This window comes from Hibiscus syriacus, unplaced genomic scaffold (assembly GCF_006381635.1).
Source record: "Hibiscus syriacus cultivar Baekdansim isolate YM2019G1 unplaced genomic scaffold, ASM638163v2 tig00117048_pilon, whole genome shotgun sequence".
In the NCBI taxonomy this organism is placed as follows: Eukaryota; Viridiplantae; Streptophyta; class Magnoliopsida; order Malvales; family Malvaceae; genus Hibiscus; species Hibiscus syriacus.
In genome coordinates this window covers 10,215,633-10,227,838 of record NW_024063538.1, presented here as the reverse complement: position 1 = coordinate 10,227,838, position 12,206 = coordinate 10,215,633, and positions in this window count along the sequence as shown.

Genomic DNA, 12,206 nt, shown 5'->3' with positions numbered 1-12,206 from the left:
ACTTTAATTGTAGAAGAGTATATACATGTTGATTTTTATGATAATCCCCTTCTGAGGAAAGATTCTTGTGTTGAAGATGACGTAGGTATTGTAAATACAAATGACGTTGGACATGACATTGAAGAACCATCATCAAAGGTATAAACAAAAGATGAGGAAACTCATGATGCTCTCGAGAATCCAACCATTGAAGAAAGTGAAGTCTCTTACCTAAGAGAATACAACTATGTCAAGGATGGTGAGATTATAGGTGATCCATCCAAAGGGGTAACAACTCGATCTTCTCTTAGAAATATATGTAATTATGTTGCATTTATCTCATGCATAGAGCCAAAGAATATTCAAGAAGCATTAGATGATGAAAATTGGATTATGGCTATGGAAGAAAAGTTAAATCAATTTGAGAGAAGTAAAGTATGGACATTAGTTGAAAGGCCTAGTAATAAATCTAGTGTAGGTACTAGATGGGTATTTAGGAATAAGCTTGATGAAAGTGGTAATATAGTGAGGAACAAGGCTAGACTTGTTGCTCAAGGCTATACTCAAGAAGAAGACATAGACTATGATGAAACATATGCTCCCGTAGCTAGGATGAAAGCAATAAGAATGTTATTAGCATTTGCATGTTTTCATGAATTTAAATTATATCAAATGGATGTTAAAAGTGTATTTTTAAATGGTTTTATAAAAGAATAAGTGTACGTGGAACAACCTCCTGGTTTTGAAGATTCAAAATTTCCAGATCATGTTTTTAAATAGACAAAAGTGCTTTATGGTTTAAAACAAGCTCCTAGAGCTTGGTATGAAAGATTGTCAAATTTTTTAATAGAGAAGGGTTTTTCAAAAGGGAAGGTTGACACTACATTGTTTTTAAAAAGAAAAGGTAAAGATTTATTAGTAGTTCAAATTTATGTTGATGATATAATATTTGGTTCTACTAATTATGCTTTTAACCAAGAAATTTCTAAGCTAATGCAAAGTGAATTCGAGATGAGCATGATGGGGGAGCTCTCATTTTTCTTGGGACTCCAAATCAAGCAAAGAAAAGATGGCATCTTTATTAATCAAGAAAAATACATCAAGGATATGCTCAAAAAGTTTGGATTGGAAGATGGAAAACCCCAAGCCACTCCAATGAGCTCATCTACAAAGCTTGACAAAGATGAAGGAGGTAAATGTGTAGATGTTAAATTATATAGGTCTATGATTGGCTCTTTGCTTTATCTAACTGAAAGTAGTCGGACATTATGTTTAGTGTTTTCTTATGTGCTAGATTTCAATCATGTCCTAAAGAATCACATCTAAAAGCTTAAAGACATTCCTAGTTTAGGTCTTTGGTATCCTAGAGACTCTAGCTTTAGCTTGCATGCCTTCTCTGATGTGGATTATGGAGGATATTAAATATATAGGAAAAGCACCTCTGGTACTTGTCAATTCCTAGGAAATATGATGATTTCATGGTTTTCAAAGAAACAAAATTGTGTTGCATTATCTACCACTGAAGCGGAATACATTTCAGCCGGTAGTTGTTGTGCATAAGTTTTATGGATGAAACAACAACTTTTAGATTATGGAATTGAAGTTACTACCATACCTATCAAGTGTGACAATAATAGTGGTTTTTTTCTCACTAAAAATTTCATCCAACACTCTAGAACTAAGCACATTGAAATTAGACATCATTTCATTAGAGATCATGTCACAAAAGGAGATATAGTTCTATAACATGTTGATACTTTGCATCAATTAGCAGATATTTTTACAAAACCTTTAGATAAAGAGAGCTTTTGGACACTTAGGAGAGAATTAGGTTTAACTGACCTATCTTCACTTAGTGTTTAAAATAATTTTAGCACTTTTAATTAGAATTGAAAAATGCTTATAAAAATAACACTTTTGATTGCATTTTTTGCTAATACTTAGGGGGAGTGTATGATCTTTAGTGAAAACTAATAATATGTTCAAATAAAATTTAAGGATAGATTTGATTGATTGAAAATTGTTAATTTTCAATATATGAGTTGTCAATACCGCTAAAGCTAATTAATTTAGCATTCTAAGTGTTTAAAACATATTTTTTGACATTTTTGTGCAAAGTGTATCGATACCCCCTCACTATGTATCGATACACTATGAATGTGTATCGATACACCCGTCGGGTTTTAGGCTTAAATCTCTAAAAGTTCCTCATTTTCTCAAAACCTAAACTAAAATACTCTCCTGATGTATTGCTCCTCTCTGCTCCAAATCTCCATCTTAGCTCATTTTCAACGATTCAAGTCAAAATTTGTTCGTTTTTCAACTCACAATCCTGCTACATTTATTAAATTTGTGCAAACAACATCACATTCCACTCAAATCTGAATTTTCAAGGTATTTTTTCTAAAACCACTATTTTATTGATTTTTGAACTTAGGACTAGATTTGATTAGTTCTAGGTTGAATTATATATCGAGCATTTATTAAATTGTAGTCTAGAACTATAATCTACAACAACTTTCATCAAAAACACACTATTTTTAAAAAAAAATTAAAAATTTCGAAAAAAAATGTTTTGCTTTTAAAATTGTTGTTTTTTATTTAATTATGTTGTTTTCATGAAAACTATACATATTATAATTTTTTGAAACATTGTTTTCAAAATTTCCCATTAGGATTAATTTTAGAGAACCTTGAATATTGAGGACTCGTATTGAGTTTTGGGATTGATTGTATTGCATACATGTGTTTTCAAATTACAGGTAACCTTATCCATTTTGATTTTAATCATGTCAAAACGCCCTAGGTCATCTTCTAGTCAATCAAACCAATCTCAAAACCGACCTCATATTCCACCTCCCAATCCAAATCCAAACGAACCAGAAATGACTATCCTAAATTCATGTTTTAACCAACCTGGCCATCGAGAAAATCTCTACCATAGGTTTGTTAATTTATTCCAGTCATATAAAATCCCAGAAGAATGTATCCCCTTGATCCAAGATAGATATGAAATTCCAATATCTTTCTACCCTCCATTCTTGGAAATTTGATTTCAGCTCTAACCCATCTTTATCACCAACTAGTTCGTATTTTCTATTCCAATGCGGTGTGTGTCCAAAACGAGTCTCGAAATGCCACTGTAGGGATTCAATCATATCTCTTAGGTCAATTCGTTTATATTGACTCCGACAGAATCGCTAACAGATTTAGGTTCGATAACGAGGGTTTAGACAATGAAAAAGAAATTATGGCTACCAATTATAGAGCTAAGGCGAGTGCGAGTACATTGTTGACTCACCATAAGCATTTTCTTCATTTAATCATCTCTTGGTGGTTTAGAACATCCAAAGGAAGATACTCCAGCCTTAGAGCTCTATATTTATGGTGCATACATTGTATCCAACATAATAAGAAAATAAATTTTCCACAGATCATTTTCGCTGAGCAAGTAGAAACTGTGAACAATGTTCCCTCTAAATACATCAAAACTTTAGTTTATGGTTGTCTTCTAAGTAATCTGTTTATCAAATCCAAACTTAGAGTCACGCTTGATATAGCCATCCCCCTTACGAACCAAATAAATCTCACAACCTTGAAGAAATCGGGATGGTCCGGGGAAAAGGATCAATGGGTTCGTTTCACCGAGAAAACATGGGGTGCTAGTTTTTCACGAGCAGCACCGGCACCGGAAGCTGATGATGATCCAGAGCTTGAAGAGCTTATGCAATATATCGATGATCACGTACCCGAGGATGAGTCGGTCCAGCAAGAAGATCAAATGCCTCCATACTTTCGATCGTTTTTGGAGTCATTTGATATGAGGTTTGCATCCATTGAGTCCCATTTAACTGCTATGGGCGCTCAACAATTGGAAATTCAACGGGAGATTCACGCTAACAACGAAGCTATGAACGAATTATTTAATGCGCTTTCACTCGATATGGCCGCTATGCAAGCACATTATCCTCCTCCCGATCCACCAATGGATTATTATACCTAGTCTTGCTTTAGTTTTCTTGAATTGACTTTGAACTTATTTTTTAAACATCTTGATGTGTTTGGATGATTAAACTTGGATGTTTATGGATGTTTGGATTTGTTTGCTTTTGGTTTGAATTAATCTATTTGAATTTAGATTGAATTTTCATGCTATGCATCATTTACATTTTAGAAAATTATGACCAATTTACCATTACACATTGATTATGAATATTGTTTATGAACTAATGGCTAATCTTTCTCTTGATTGTTATCTTAGCAGCTTAAGTTATATCATATTTAAATTAATTGGCTATCTTCTTAAAAATCTTGTTTAAAAACATTTTATAGAGACTTTTTGATTTAACAAAAAGGGGGAGAATAAAGTAAGGGGGAGTAATTTTCAAAATTGATTTCAAAAATGATTTTCAAAGAAAATCTTAAAATTAATTAAATGTTTTATTATATCAAAAAGAGGGAGATTGTTGAAAATATTTTGATATTTCGATATAACAAATAAAGTACTATTAAATTTTAAGATTTTATATTCGATTTAAATTATATATTCGAATATAAAAAATATTACTCCAAGTTTTCAAGTGTCAATTTTAAATCCTTACTTAAGTGTAAAATTGTGTTTTGATCTTTAAATATTTTTGAAACAATTTTTACAAAGTATTTTGAACCTTAATCGGGCTAAAATGATTTTTGTAAAGAGAGGTATCGATACACTCTTTGATGTATCGATACACCCCCAACATCGAGTGTAATTTGGGTATCGATACACAACCGATGTACCGATACACCCATGGCTCCGAGAAATATCTAATGTAATTTGGGTATCGATACACTCTTGAGTGTACCGATACATTAGGTCAACCAACAGTCGAAATATTTGAATTTTACACTGAGTGTACCGATACACCTTGAGAGTGTACCGATACACCTTGATAGTGTACTTATACACCGATGCTCCCAATAGATTTTTTAAATGATATTCACACCATAACGGCTCTATTGACTTCACCAACGATCCCCAATGTTCAGAATCAATTGAAGGTGTATTTAAACAAGCTCAGGAGCCATTGACCAAAAACAAGAAACAAGAATTGAGAGAGTATCAAAGAGAAAGCATCAAACCTTATTGTTTGAGCATTTCAAGCCTATTTTTCATTCAATATTCATTTTACTTTCAATAACACCATTTGTACTCAATTGTATTCATTATTAAGTGTTCTTTCTTTGTTCTAGAATTGTGCAAACATCTTTCCTTGAGAGGTTTTTCTGTAAGTTTGTAAAATTTGTATTCTTCTCTTTGGGAGAGAGTGTTCTCAAGAATTTGGGGTATAATTCTTGAGGGAGTTGTAAGGTTACTCTTTTTCCTCAAAAGAAAGGCAAATTAGTGAATTTTTGGAAAATCCTTAGTGTGGATAGCTAAGGTAGTGGATGTAGACTTTGGTTGAGAAAGTCGAACCATTCTAAATCGCTGTGCAAATATTTTCAATTTTCTGCAAAAGCTTCCACCAAAATTTTTATTGCCAATTCACCCTCTCTTGGCTATTTCGTCGATCGATTAACTCAACACCTTGTTTAATCCACCAAGGTCTACCTACTAGCCACTTGGAGTTACATATTGGATCTTCTATCTGACATCTCATCTCGACATCAACGTCTTGACCCTAGCTCTCCTCAATCACCAAGCTAAATTGAGAACTGATCGATATGCTCTACTACTCTCATGTCTGAGCATAGAACTATCACCTTATTGTGAAGGCTCTCAACCATGTTGAACTACTGGGATCACTTCCCTCAATCAAGCTGAAACATCGCCCCTTAAACTAGGGTAATCTCTTACCATATGCGATAATGATCCACATACATAACACTTCTTTGGAAGTTTAAAACACCTTCATCATTGATTTTACCACAACTCTTGTACTCCGGAGCTCCTAAAGTTCACCACCGAAGGCGGAGCTGACGGTCTCCTATGAAACCCTACAACTAACCTCTGGCTTAGCTAGAATGACTGATCTGATATCACTCTTCTCATATCATGCAAACCTCCTATCCTCTCTACCACTGACTGAGATAGATTTACTGATACACAAGTCCTTATACTCGGGATGTATGACTCACTCAACAAACTCATCCTTACGCTCTACACTGAAACACTCTAAGTGGATCTACTCTAAATGCATGTTGATATCAAAATGTAGCCCCTCAAGGGACATATTACACTTTAGGGACTCGGTCACAACTATTTCTAAAGCATAATGACCCAACCTAAGAAAGTCATCTAGCTCATATTTTCACATTGAGTGGTCTCTCTGAATTAGTTGAGAGAATTGTACTCTCAGATCATCTATATGTGTATCACCAATATATTTGCTCCAACCTCACTCAAAAATTGATTCCAAGGCTCTACAGCCTTCCACTGATCGATAGCATCATCCTTGAGCAAAACAGTGACGTACTTTAACTTACTCTCTAAGGTAAGGTAAAGCTGCCTGAAAGACCCATGGTCTCTCTCAACCATTGACCAGCTGAAATCGGGTTATTATCGCTTAAACTAAAGAAGTCGACTATCGGATACCTCCTTAGCATTTCTACTAGGGAATTTGTTGGCACTAATTCACCCTGAGTGGTTGAATGAATTACCTGTTCTCTAGGAATAACATCCACTATCTCTATGAGAGTGGAAGTTATACCTCTAAAAAAGCGCGGCTTTGCGACACCCATGCTTGACGGGACACCAATAATCTCTTCCTTGGACAGAAATCCTTTACTGACTAAGGAATGAAGCATCATCAAGATTTCAAACTTATACAAGTACTTTCAGTACGTAGGGGCATGTAATTACTAACACCTTACTAATACTGACCACTAGGTCCAAGGACTGACTAAACCTAATACTCTGATAGCACTAAATGTAACACTTTAAACACGAATGGGTCTAAAGTGCCATATTAGGCTACCGAGGTAACCCCTGATTTTTGAAAACCTATCTATTTTTTTTTGAACTTACTGAATGGTATCATGAATAAAACATAATTAGATGTAATAAAAACATTTTATAAAATTAGAGCTCCATGACACATAATTAAAACCAAAATAATACAAACTCTGAGTTTAATAAACTGATTACATAAGTAAGCTATGATACAATACTCTGAATGAGATGCTAGAAGTCCTACAGTGGCGATGCTGAAAAGCATCTGAAAGCTGAGCTTAAAAGCCCAATAGTATAATTGCTAATCTAGAGTAGCAAAATAATTTTATAAACATAAGCATGTCGAAGCCATGGTACTAAGTAGTAGGTATATACATGATCTAGATCAAGTATTACCTATTTAAGGCTTAGTTTTCTTATCACTGAAGTAAGGGTCTCATGCATTCATAAATTCTCTGCTAAGGGAATAGCCATGAGTACATCTCAAACGGGTCTCTAACCCTACTGTCTAAATATGTTGTGCATTGTCTAAATGTGGTACTGACGCTCTTGTGCATTATTCAAATGCAATACTACTCTACTATACATTATCTGAATGCAATATTGGTTCTTTTATGCAATGTCTGAATGCAATATTGGCTCTTCTATACAATGTCTGAATGCAATACTAGCTCTGCTATGCATTACTTGAATACAATACTGACTCTACTATGCATTATATGTATGAAATACAAGCTGTGCTATGCATTACTTGAATGTAATATTGGCTCTGCTATACATTATCTGAATGTAATACTAGCTCTGCTATGCATTACCTTAATTCAATATTGGCTCTGTTATGCATTATGTGAATACAATATTGACTCTACTATGCATTATCTAAATGCAATGCTAGACTATAATACAATACACAAGTTGTAGCTAGCACCATGATGCAGCTGAGGGTTCTATATCTTGGAGCTCACGCACCCCTCTAGCCTACCGAAATACACTTGGGTGCATAGGTGAGATCCGAAACTGCATCAACAAAGTAAACTCGGTCCCTTAGGTATATAGGGTGAGATTCAGAGCTGCATCAGAAATGTACACCCCACCAACTTACTTCGTCGAGTCTTGGGCCATCTGGGACCAGCTGGCATCTGAAATGTCTTGGAACTTACTGATATATACCTAGACATACTAACAAACAAGATAATCTCCCTACTACTAAAGTAACTCAGGTGTCATGGTTGTTTCCCTAGTGACACACAAAAGCTAGCTTTATGACATCCTAGATGTTACTATTTCTAGCTATTCTGAGTTATTATTGATATCGTTTACTGGTTACCCTAACTAATATCTCACTTGTTCTCTCATCCAGAATGTTATGTGAGAGTTTATTAGTTTGTTACTTTTGATAATTTGTATTGATATGTTGTTTACTATTTAAGGGTGTTTTATTCATTTTCTAATTCTGGGGAAGTCTCTACGTGTTTCGAGACTTTATGACGACTAATGTATTTACTGTACTTGTTATGATATTGGCTAGCTCGATATCTGACTTGGGTTCATTTCAGGGTAGCGATACTCTAATCTCTATAACTACACTTTCCCTCAATTCACCCTCAAATTAACGGGATAATTGTACGTCCAAAACTCACAATCGTTCTTGCGGTAAACAACTCTACTATTTCATAATCTGATTATTCGGTCATATCACTTGTCGGTACACCCTATGCAATGATCCTCCATCCTTAGATATTTATTACATGTTCAAATGAAGATACGTGGACACGTTATGCCTGCTATGGTTGCATTGGTTGTAACCCACTCTTACGAGTGCCACTAGGCCCCTTTGGCCATTTACGTCCCTCACGGGCTAAGTCTTGTTCTTACGGACCATCCCTAAATCTTATGGACCTTAACTAGGTTGAATTTGATAATAAAAAGTGAGTAGTATTTATACTCTAGATGTAGTATCGATACCCTAGGGTAAAGTATCGATACCCCTATGAGTATCGGCACCAAAAATGCATTTTGTTACAAAAAAATGACACGAGTATCAATATTGTTACCTTGAGTATTGATAATCTCCCTTCTAAAATCCCTAATTCAACCAATATCGATAATGTTCATCCTAATATTAATACTTAAACCCTAAAATTAGGCTCATAAATTACCCAAAAATCATCCTAAATGATATGATTTAGTTTCTAATCTTGTTCTGAAGTTTTAGTAATTTGTTTAGGGTCTTAAGGTGTCTTAAAAACACATTATTAACACCTAAAACTTGATTTCATCATGAAATCAAAGATAAACACTAAACATGCTCAAATATCAAAATCATAGCAATTTCTAGAAATTTATGAAAACTTAATTCTCCAAAGGATTAAAAATACACTACCTTGATGATTGTATCCTGAAACAGAGCTCCTTTAGCTAGAAATCATCCTTTACCATGACTTGGATGATAAAACCCCCCAAATTGTCTTGCACTCAATGAACCCAAGGCTTTGAAATGTTAATATAAGTTTAATGGAGGGATTATGGACAAATTTAAACATAAAATGGCTCAAGATCTTACCTTTTTGCTAAGAAACTTAGAGAGTGAAATGGGAGGAGAAAAATGAGAGTGAATAAAGTAAAAAAAAGAAAATGGAATAAGATATAAAAGTCTAAATCTTTTAAAAATGGGTATTACATTGTTGGTCCCTCTTCATCTTTCTACTATTCAAAAACCATTTTATGGCTAATTGGGCCAAAGTCCAACCCAATTAAGCCCAACTACTTGAGTTATAAATTATACGGGATCCACTTACCTCTCTGGTAAACCCGAAACTACTAGTCTAGAATTTGGGGTATTACAAATCATACTGATTGGTTCGATAAATTCCACACCTAACCTTGTCCCAACTTTGAAAGTAACTTCAACCTTTGCTATCAAAATATTATCATTTGTAGTGCAAGAACCTAGTGCAGCACTACATTAGCCAACATCAGCTTGACAAGCTTTTCTTATGAACTTACATTTCTTATGCCCCTCGATATGCTCTTTTTGTTATTTTTGCCTTTCCTTTGATAGAGACTTCAAAGGGAATGCCAAAATCAGAAGGTTGATGAAGATATGTTGTCATGGAGTCCTGATATTGAGTGATACAGTGTGTGGCCCAACATAAATATTTTTAATCACTCGATCAATTAATATATCTCAAAATCGATATCACTTTAAAAATGATTGACATTGCAAATTTAATTTTTTTTTAGTTTTATTTCTATCATCAAGTATTTAACTATTACGAAATCAAAAAGATAATGACAAACAAACAAATAAAATTTTAAAACAAGAACATATATATTTACTTGAAAATACTCAAAGGAAAATATTAAAAAAATTCATTATATAAAAAATAAATTATAAAAGAGATAAAAAATGTAAAATCCAAAAACCCTAAATTCATATTTATAATTTCACAAACCTTATCTAATAAGAGTCACTATATCCTCTACATAATACATGTGAATTTTGTAGCCGAGAATAAAAAGACAAATATTCCCTAAACGACAATTGTTATTTACTCAAAACGACAAGCAAACGGTCTGACAACATCTTGCCCTAAAAAGCCACAAAAACCGCTCCTCACCTTTGTCTTCTTCCTTCTGCTCACACCCCAACCATTTATTTTGTATCTTTATGTGTTCCTAATAGTATAATATCAAAATTAGTCCAAAATATTTGAAGTTGTGATATGATCACTTTGATCCTTATTTTTTATAATAATTTTAACTTTAAATGTTTTAATTTTAGTCAAAATGACCCTTATTATGATAAAAACATTTATTATCAATATGATACATCATGACTATATTTTTTTAATTGTTAAATTAATATTATTCTATTAACTAAAAAGTAAATTTGTAATTTATTAGGTGTACTCAAATTAAAGGTTAATGGGAGAATGGTTCAACATGTAATCATTGACAATAAAATAATATTTAGATTAAATTGTGATTAAAATATATATTAAATGAAATATATTAATTACTCAACAAAAAGTAATGACCAATAAATGATAATTTTATCAATTCAAATATTTCTTTCAAAATCATATTTTTTTATAATTAATTAAGATCATTCATTCTCAATCACGCAAACATGAGAAAATTAGCAAACAAAACAATGTCAAACATAATTATCAGTTCAATTATCTAGCTGTAAAGAATTTAATTAGTGGTGAGGATTGCTTGCTTAGGACCCCAAATTTGACCTTTGTTCTCTTAATTTTATAAAATAAACATTAATATTTGATTTATTTGTTTATTAATTCATATCGAATATAACAGAGGTTTATTATAAAGATAATTTTTTTTAAATCATTTTACTTCATTTATAATATCGAGATTCTAACATCTCACTTTATTTAGCTAATTGATAATTATTGTTCTCTTATTTTTATGATATAATTATGGATATCTGACTTATCAATTGATTAATTCAAATAGAATATTATAGAAGTTTATTACGAGAATAATTCTTCCTAATCTAAATTTTTTTTGTTTATAATATTAAAATTCTTATCATTAAGAAAACTAAATGATCCATCTTGATAAGTTAATCACTAATCAATATTGTTTTTAATAGTTGAATTATTCTCTTTAGCTTCATAATTTAAATCATTAATTACTTTATATAGGTTTTGTAAAATAATCTCGAATTTTAATCAATCTAAAGTCATCACCGCCAATCTTTCTTACATGGTTCCAGTCGATCTATTTAGAAATTATAATTTTACGCTATCCAATCTCGTAACTTCGTGAACTTGTCACCTTTTTATGTTTTTCATATAAAATATGGTTGGTTGTAGGGATAGACTCAGGGCAGGTGGGAGCAATCACCTTCTGAAAATTTAAAACTATCATATATTTTAAATTTTTTTATGTATTTTTTATTGAAAATCTGTTTCACCACTAAAATTTTAATCGCCTTCTAGAATTTTAGTTCGTCCCCCGATAACATAAAATCCTACGTCCATCCTGGTTGGTTGGATTCTTGTTTTATTTTTCTGAATATGGTGTACATGAAAAAAAAATAAGTTTGATGCCAATTATTAGTTTATCTAGTAAAATAAAACGTAAGAGGTGATAGATATAAGTGGTGTTAAGTGAAATTCGAATTTTTTTATTATAGTTATTTATTTTATTGATTGTATTTATTCTCAAAATATTTATAGATTCATCACTGACGTTAAATCTTTTAAAGATGATCAAATGTTTAAATCATGATATTGTTTATGAAGATAATTATATTGAAAAAGATAAT